Raw genomic sequence first — 9378 nt, 5'->3', positions numbered from 1 at the left:
GTCATGTAAACAAACCTCTCTTTTGATTCTGCCCGATTCTCTCAGCGCTGGTATGTTTATGCCTGGGAATGCTTGTATAAGTCAGACTCGTTTGTGTCCGTTTCCCATGTCTGTGGGTATATGTTCCTGCGTGTGACTTGTCCATGTCTGCGGGTATATGTTCCTGCGTGTGACTTGTCCATGTCTGCGGGTATATGTTCCTGCGTGTGACTTGTCCATGTCTGCGGGTATATGTTCCTGCGTGTGACTTGTCCATGTCTGCGGGTATATGTTCCTGCGTGTGACTTGTCCATGTCTGCGGGTATATGTTCCTGCGTGTGACTTGTCCATGTCTGCGGGTATATGTTCCCTGCGTGTGACTTGTCCATGTCTGCGGGTATATGTTCCTGCGTGTGACTTGTCCATGTCTGTGGGTATATGTTCCTGCGTGTGACTTGTCCATGTCTGCGGGTATATGTTCCTGCGTGTGACTTGTCCATGTCTGCGGGTGTCCCCGCAACTACAGGTGTGTATGAGTATATGTCTATGTGTACTGTAGCTCGTTTGACTATATCGGCTATACAGTTATTGCACAGAACTATAATTATAACTTAAGAGTGGCGTTAATGAGCCAATTGTGGACATAAAAGTACATCCCATCTGCGTCTCTCGAGGAAAAATGTATTTTGGCCGTTTGCACTATGTCTGTCGTCTGCTGTTGTACAGGCTGAGGTCAGATGGTGATAAAGAGGCTGCGGAATGCTGTGTTCCAGTGTGTGTCGCTCCACACGGTTCCTGTCTCACGTTCCCCAGGCCTCCTTTTACCATATCTCACCCTGGGCCAGAAGATCAAGAGAGGGAGCAGAGAGCCCCCCTCACCCTGAGCCTGGAGCCTAAGAAAGGGCTTACCTCAGCCACCAGCTAAACCCAGGCCAGACCCAATTACACTCCTGACTTATTACTGTGCAGTGGTATGTTTCAGGCTATGCATCGCAAACTCTTACACAACTTCATCACTGCACATCAACGCAACTGCTTTGTTTTGGGGGTTTGTTTCAGAAATGCTCATTGGGTTGGACAAGCAAGCAACGCTTTTGGGGGAGTTTGCTGAACGAGCCTCTGATCTTGTTTGTCTGTATTTGAAGAGAGAGGGGGAGAGTTGTGTGTGTGTGTGTGTGTGTGTGTGTGTGTGTGTGTGAGAGAGAGAGAGAGAGAGAGAGAGAGAGAGAGAGAGAGAGAGAGAGAGAGAGAGAGAGAGAGAGAGAGAGAGAGAGAGAGAGTGAGAGTGAGTGGTGTGTACTACGAAGGGTATCTTTGTTTGTGTGTATAGGCGCGGTGTATGTGTACTTAGTGTGTGTTTTGGTGATTCCTGCAGGGGTCTCCCAGAACGTGACCTTGCTGTGTGTGTGTAGGTGTGTGAATGGAGCGGATCCCTGGCCCCTGGCTGCTGACATTAGAAGCCATAGTGAGTGACGTTCCACATAAAGAGCTTGGATAGAGATCTGCAGAGGTAGCAGGCAGTATCTCTGCTGAGCCAGCAACAAGAACAAGACAGGCAGGCCGTGAGGCAGGGCTCCCCAAAGCTCTCTGGCACCACAGGCAAGCCTACAGAACACTAAGTTAAAAACACGCTTCACATCTCATTAAGCAGCACTGCTCTGACATCTGGCCCAAACTACACCACACACTAACAGAAATGTTTCACATGTTCCCTTCCCTTAATGTTCCCATCAGAAATAAGAAAGTTACACTTTTTTTCTCCACATAGATCTGTTGTTTTGAATTGAATTGGCTTGGGAATTCCAGAGATTTGTGAGGAAAGGAATTGGCTGTGAGAAAAAGTCAGCTTTAATAATTCATGTCATAGCCTATCAGTTTCTTTATCTATGAATTGATTTATGATGATTGACATATGATTGAAATGCTTCAGAGAGAAATATGTTTTAATTGACAATTTAACATTGCCCAGACAACAATCAAATGATGTTAGCTACTGACTGCTGCCATTCTTCCAGACCCTGCTCTTATCATGACAATCATTTCCATACCTCATAACATATTATATTTGATATTTATTTGATCAGACAGAGTTGCTTGAGCATGAACATGACTATGAATCCACATCTTGGGCTCTATTTTCGCCTTGCGTTAAGGCGGCGCTAGTGTTAAACAAACGTTAGTTTACAATAGCGTCATGTAATAACTGGCGCACTGGCATTTTCCAGCCCTAATGCCATGTTCGGCAATTTATCTGTCTTATATCAGCTCGCTTGCGCTCAAATGTGCGGGTGGAAATATTTGAGGTGTGTCCTAAAAAATATGATCCAAAGTACTCATTTCAGGCAGCGCTGATGAGAATGTTTAAGACCAACCAAACGCTGGTTTTAGTGGTAAAGCAGTTGGTTATGGCATGCATTTCGACAGCGGAAACGCAGCCTATCCAGCCATGACGCACACTGCCCATATGCACATGGAAAAAGAGTAACCTAATATGCTTTTGGTGCCTGTATACTCTGTATTTAGAAACATACAAACTAATGTGTTTCCCCCATTTCGTTGAATTGTAATAAAAACCAAGCATAGCCTCCCCTCCTCTCAATTAAACTGTTTTATGTCTGCCCAATGCAATCGCTAAGTAGTCATGACTGTGGATAAAGGGTTTGACTCCTGAATGCTTGGAAATACATCTTAATCACCAAAGCTTAACTAAAATGTCAAGTTTGAGAGGAGTAAAACAGTGAACTGACATTCCTTTTTTATCTATGTATTATGGGCATGCCGACATTTTAGCCATGCAGGTCCCATTTTGGACGAGTGAAAAAAAAACTCCATGATGTAGGCTACGTTTCCATGCCCATCATGAAACGAGAGATGAGAACCTCAGTGAAAACCGGTGAACCTCGTATTTAGAAGTGATATGTAACCTGTAAAAAATGCTTGTTTTCCATTTAATACTATATGTTCAAAACCCAAGCCCTCCCTTAGGTCTACTATAACTAAGGCTGGTTCAACAGCAACGTGTCTTTTTTTATCCGGCAGATTTATGATATTGTTACATTTTCCATGTATTTATTGTTGTTGTTGTTGTTGTTGTTGTTTAAAAAACTAATTATGGCTTGTTTTTTGTTTAATTTTATTACAACCAAACTTATTTAGAATGATTCACCCTCCTGGTTTTATGGTGACAAAGTCCGTGGTGTGCTTGCTATGCAACATCTGGAGATGTGTGAATGTGATCTGACCTAGATGGTTCCAATTATGTTCAGTATAACGGTGAGTGGACATTCTGCCTTTCTATTAATATTAGATCTTTGTCCAGCTACTGTGAATGTGCGTAAAACCCTCCATAGTCTGCGTTGTTTTATTTTTATATGCCCGTAGGAGAAAGGATTGTGCCTGTAAGTGTGGCATAGTCTATTTAAAACAAGTTGTTGTTTCGTTTTATTTAGAATTTCATTATAATTATTTGTTCTCTTTTAGGCCTTATCAATAATTAATTTAATCTTGCTTATTGACAATGTTTGCCAAGTCCAGAGGGTTTGGGTTAAATGCGGAAGACACACTTCAGTTGAAGGCATTCAGTTGTACAACTGACTAGGTATCCCCCTTTCCCATGCTCAGCCATAATGCAATTTACTGTTGGCCTAGTCCCTATATCAGTGTGAATGCTATTGAAGCCATGAAATTACTTTGAACAATGTGGACTGCAAATGGGTTTAAGTTAAAGTATTTAGCAAAGATAGGTCTACATGTTGTTATTTCGTTTCTGTAAGCCATTTAACAAACTATAACGACTAACATTGGAATTGGAGTTGATTCCAAGGCAATACTTAAAAGACCAGCACACAACTTGAAGCAACCACGTTTCACCATGGAGCACGTTCTGATTGGCCAGTGAGAGGCCAAGCCTCGACACACCCACAACTTGTTGATTCATGAAAACCGAGCCGTTTCGCGCCAAAGCCAGAGAGTGCGCTGATAATTGTGAGTGAAAAGAGTAAGATCTGACACACCTGAACCTATAGTGCTACTGCCTGCGCTTAGATTTACCATTGCATTAGGTTTGTTAAAAAAGAATCCCTTATCTAGTAGATATGACAACGAGGGCGGTTTATATTTGTTTTGTGGGTCTCATCTTTCACATATGGAGCCGCATAGAGCCAGTTTCCTACATGGTTTGAAAATACAACAACAGCCATTATACGGTAGCCTACATCGATTTGAAAAACCTTATTGTAAATGTCAAGGCTTGTAATTCTACTGTGTAACCAAGCTGTGTTTTATATGACTAATTTCACTGGTTTTACATGCCGTCTCCTGTGGGCCCATGTAGGTGTTGATGGCATAGGATGGAGTCGCCAGGGCATCTGGCTGGCACATGACCCTCCAGCGGTGCGTGTCTATGGCCCGGTGCCTGGTGCTTGCCCGTTGTGGCCCAACTGTGTTTATGAGAGTAGGATAGCATGGCAGCAGTTATTGTTGAAATTACAGTGCCCAGCACCTTGCACCCGCATGTGTGTTGGTGTCCGGTATAGCTCAGTTGGTAGAGCATGGTGTTTACAACACCAGGGTTGTGGGTTCGATTCCCACGGGGGACCAGTACAGAGAAAAAATGTATGAAATGTATGCATTCACTACTGTAAGTCGCTCTGGATAAGAGTGTCTGCTAAATGACTAAAATGTGAATGTATACATGTAGTCTGTGCACATGTCAGTACTCTTGGAGTACAGAGGGCAGCCTCCTCAGTGCAGGATGAGAAAAAGCTGCAGTGAGCACAGCGCTGTTCTGTCCTCACTAGTTATCACAAAGCCATAATGGCTAAACCTGCCTAATTCTACAATTTCTCTTCTTAAAATCAGATTTTAAACCTAACCACACTGTTAACCTTATGCCTAACCGTAACCTTAGATTATTAAGACCAAAATTTTTTTTGGGGATTTTTATTAATTTTTAAGATATACTCTTAGAAAAAAGGGTTCCGAATATGTCCCCATAGGAACTCTTTTTGGTTCCAGGTAGAACCCATTTTTGTTCCAGGTAAAACCATTCTGGGTTCCATGTAGAAGGTTATTCAAAGGGTTCTCTTATTGGGACAGCTGAAGAACCCTTGTAGGTTCTAGATAGTACTTTTTTCCTAAGACGGGATATGTGATGCACACAAATATGTATGGTTTGTATTTTGTACGTTTAGTTGATCTTTTATGGAGACATCCCTTGTATCATTTTCTAGGCCTCCCAGGTATTTGCATCGAAAGTCTGCTGTCCCCACTTGCTTCAAGAGGTCCACCATTGTTCTTGTATCCAAGAAAGCAAAGATAACTGAACTTAATGACTATTGCCCCGTAGTACTCACTTCTGTCATCATGAAGTGCTTTGAGAGGCTAGTTAAGGATCATATCACCTCTCCCTTACCTGACACCCTAGACCCACTTCAATTTGCATACCGCCCCAATAGAGCCACAGATGATGCAATCGCCATCACACTGCACACTGCCCTATCCCATCTGGACAAGAGGAATACCTATGTAAGAATGCTGTTAACTACAGCTCAGCCTTGTTTACGCTGCTGTGCGTTTTGTTGCCGACCTTACTTTGCTACCTGACGGTTTTTTACTTTTTCATTACCGTATATTTTTACTTTTTCCCCTCACTCAACTTTTTTCATTCAACTTTTTCACCCCGGAGATTTTATCTGGACATGGTTCGTCAGGACTTCAAACAGCCGAAGCTAAGTAACATTAACATGATGCCTTCTAATTGCAGTCGTTGTACTTATAATATACAGGAGAACGATCGCCTTACGGCAAGGATAGCTGTGCTGCAAGCCCAGCTTCAGACGCAATCGTTAGGCAAGGGTAATTTCAGTGTAGGAAAGGATGAAACAGCGTCTGTGCCACCAGTAAGTACAGATAGTAACGTTAGTATAAACCCCCTCGCACGGTCCCCGCAGCCGGACATCTTTCTCATGGCTTCTGGAGGGAAACGCTGTAGGAATGCTCAACCGGTGTCGCTTATTCAGCCGACAGAAACTTTCAACCGGTTCTCCCCATTAAGCGAGTCGGAGTCGGAGGCCGAGACTTCTCTGGTCTCTACTCCTCCCGTTGTGGGGTCTGAGACGCCGACGGCTCCCACCATTAGCTCTGACAAATTGAAAACCCTAGTCATTGGCGACTCCATTACCCGCAGTATTAGACTTAAAACTAATCATCCAGCGATCATACACTGTTTACCAGGGGGCAGGGCTACCGACGTTAAGGCTAATCTAAAGACGGTGCTGGCTAAAGCTAAAACTGGCGAGTGTAGAGAGTATAGAGATATTGTTATCCACGTCGGCACCAACGATGTTAGGATGAAACAGTCAGAGGTCACCAAGCGCAACATAGCTTCAGCGTGTAAATCAGCTAGAAAGATGTGTCGGCATCGATTAATTGTCTCTGGCCCCCTCCCAGTTAGGGGGAGTGATGAGCTCTACAGCAGAGTCTCACAACTCAATCGCTGGTTGAAAACTGTTTTCTGCCCCTCCCAAAAGATAGAATTTGTAGATAATTGGCCCTCTTTCTGGGACTCACCCACAAACAGGACCAAGCCTGGCCTGTTGAGGAGTGACGGACTCCATCCTAGCTGGAGGGGTGCTCTCATCTTATCTACGAACATAGACAGGGCTCTAACTCCTCTAGCTCCACAATGAAATAGGGTGCAGGCCAGGCAGCAGGCTGTTAGCCAGCCTGCCAGCTTAGTGGAGTCTGCCACTAGCACAGTCAGCGTAGTCAGCTCAGCTTTCCCCATTGAGACCGTGTCTGTGCCTCGATCTAGGTTGGGCAAAATTAAAAATGGCGGTGTTCGCTTTAGCAATCTCACTAGTATAAAGACCTCCTCCATTCCTGCCATTATTGAAAGAGATTGTGATACCTCACATCTCAAAATTGGGTTACTTAATGTTAGATCCCTCACTTCCAAGGCAGTTATAGTCAATGAACTAATCACTGGTAATAATCTTGATGTGATTGGCCTGACTGAAACATCAAATCAAATTTATTTTTATATAGCCCTTCGTACATCAGCTGATATTCTCAAAGTGCTGTACAGAAACCCAGCCTAAAACCCCAAACAGCAAGCAAAGCATGTGAAAGAAGCACGGTGGCTAGGAAAAACTCCCTAGGAAAAACTCCCTAGAAAGGCCAAAAACCTAGGAAGAAACCTAGAGAGGAACCAGGCTATGAGGGGTGGCCAGTCCTCTTCTGGCTGTGCAGGGTGGATATTATAACAGAACATGGTCAAGATGTTAAAATGTTCATAAATGACCAGCATGGTCAAATAATAATAATCATAGTAGTTGTCGAGGGTGCAACAAGCACGTCCGGTGAACAGGTCAGGGTTCCATAGCCGCAGGCAGAACAGTTGAAACTGGAGCAGCAGCACGGCCAGGTGGACTGGGGACAGCAAGGAGTCATCATACCAGGTAGTCCTGAGGCATGGTCCTAGGGCTCAGGTCCTCCGAGAGAAAGACAGAAAGAGAGAAAGAGAGAATTAGAGAGAGCATATTTAAATACACACAGGACACCGGATAAGACAAGAGAAATACTCCAGATGTAACAGACTGACCCTAGCCCCCCGACACATAAACTACTGCAGCATAAATACTGGAGGCTGAGACAGGAGGGATCAGAAGACACTGTGGCCCCATCCGATGATACCCCGGACAGGGCCAAGCAGGCAGGATATGGCTTAAGCCTGATCAATTTACTGTGTTAAATGAGGCCTCACCCCCTAGTTACACTAGTGACCATACCCCCCGTGCATCCGGCAAAGGCGGAGGTGTTGCTAACATTTACGATAGCAAATTTCAATTTACAAAAAAAAAACAATGACGTTTTCGTCTTTTAAGCTTCTAGTCATGAAATCTATGCAGCCTACTCAATCACTTTTTATAGCTACTGTTTACAGGCCTCCTGGGCCATATGCAGTGTTCCTCACTGAGTCCCCTGAATTCCTATCGGATCTTGTAGTCATAGCAGATAATATTCTAATTTTTGGTGACTTTAACATTCACATGGAAAAGTCCACAGACCCACTCCAAAAGGCTTTCGGAGCCATCATCGACTCAGTGGGTTTTGTCCAACATGTCTCTGGACCTACTCACTGCCACAGTCATACTCTGGACCTAGTTTTGTCCCATGGAATAAATGTTGTGGATCTTAATGTTTTTCCTCATAATCCTGGACTATCGGACCACCATTTTATTACGTTTGCAATTGCAACAAATAATCTGCTCAGACCCCAACCAAGGAGCATTAAAAGTCGTGCTATAAATTCTCAGACAACCCAAAGATTCCTTGATGCCCTTCCAGACTGCCTCTGCCTACCCAAGGACGTCAGAGGACAAAAATCAGTTAACCACCTAACCGAGGAACTCAATTTAACCTTGCGCAATACCCTAGATGCAGTTGCACCCCTAAAAATTAAAAACATCTGTCATAAGAAACTAGCTCCCTGGTATACAGAAAATACACGAGCTCTGAAGCAAGCTTCCAGAAAATTGGAACGGAAATGGCGCCATACCAAACTGGAAGTCTTCCGACTAGCTTGGAAAGACAGTACCGTGCAGTATCGAAGAGCCCTCACTGCTGCTCGATCATCCTATTTTTCCAACTTAATTGAGGAAAATAAGAACAATCCGAAATTTCTTTTTGATACTGTCGCAAAGCTAACTAAAAAGCAGCCTTCGCAAATGGAGGATGGCTTTCACTTCAGCAGTAATACATTTATGAACTTCTTTGAGGAAAAGATCATGATCATTAGAAAGCAAATTACAGACTCCTCTTTAAATCTGGGTATTCCTCCAAAGCTCCATTGTCCTGAGTCTACACAACTCTGCCAGGACCTAGGATCAAGGGAGATACTAAAGTGTTTTAGTACTATATTTCTTGACACAATGATGAAAATAATCATGGCCTCCAAACCCTCAAGCTGCATACTGGACCCTATTCCAACTAAACTACTGAAAGAGCTGCTTCCTGTGCTTGGCCCTCCTATGTTGAACATAATAAACGGCTCTCTATCCACCGAATGTGTACCAAGCTCACTAAAAGTGGCAGTAATAAAGCCTCTCTTGAAAAAGCCGAATCTTGATCCAGAAATTATAAAAAACTATCGGCCTATATCGAATCTTCCATTCCTCTCAAACATTTTAGAAAAAGCAACTCACTGCCTTCCTGAAGACAAACAATGTATACGAAACGCTTCAGTCTGGTTTTAGACCCCATCATAGCACTGAGACTGCACTTGTGAAGGTGGTAAATGACCTTTTAATGACGTCAGACCGAGGCTCTGCATCTGTCCTCGTGCTCCTTGATCTTAGTGCCGCTTTTGATACCATCGATCACCACATTCTTTTGGAG

The 9378-nt window shown here is 43.7% G+C and overlaps 1 non-coding gene across 1 annotated transcript; it reads left to right on the top strand.

Annotated features, from left to right (window-relative positions):
• The first annotated feature begins 4503 nt into the window (after window positions 1-4503).
• trnav-uac (transfer RNA valine (anticodon UAC)) lies at window positions 4504-4577 on the top strand. The gene has a single exon. It is a non-coding gene; the product is annotated as a tRNA-Val (tRNA).
• Window positions 4578-9378: the final 4801 nt, after the last annotated feature.

The sequence above is a fragment of the Salmo salar genome, chromosome ssa23 (genome assembly GCF_905237065.1).
Source record: "Salmo salar chromosome ssa23, Ssal_v3.1, whole genome shotgun sequence".
Lineage (NCBI taxonomy): Eukaryota > Metazoa > Chordata > Actinopteri > Salmoniformes > Salmonidae > Salmo > Salmo salar.
The sequence above is the reverse complement of the archived record's forward strand: the minus strand, read 5'-3'. Positions and strand labels throughout refer to the sequence as shown.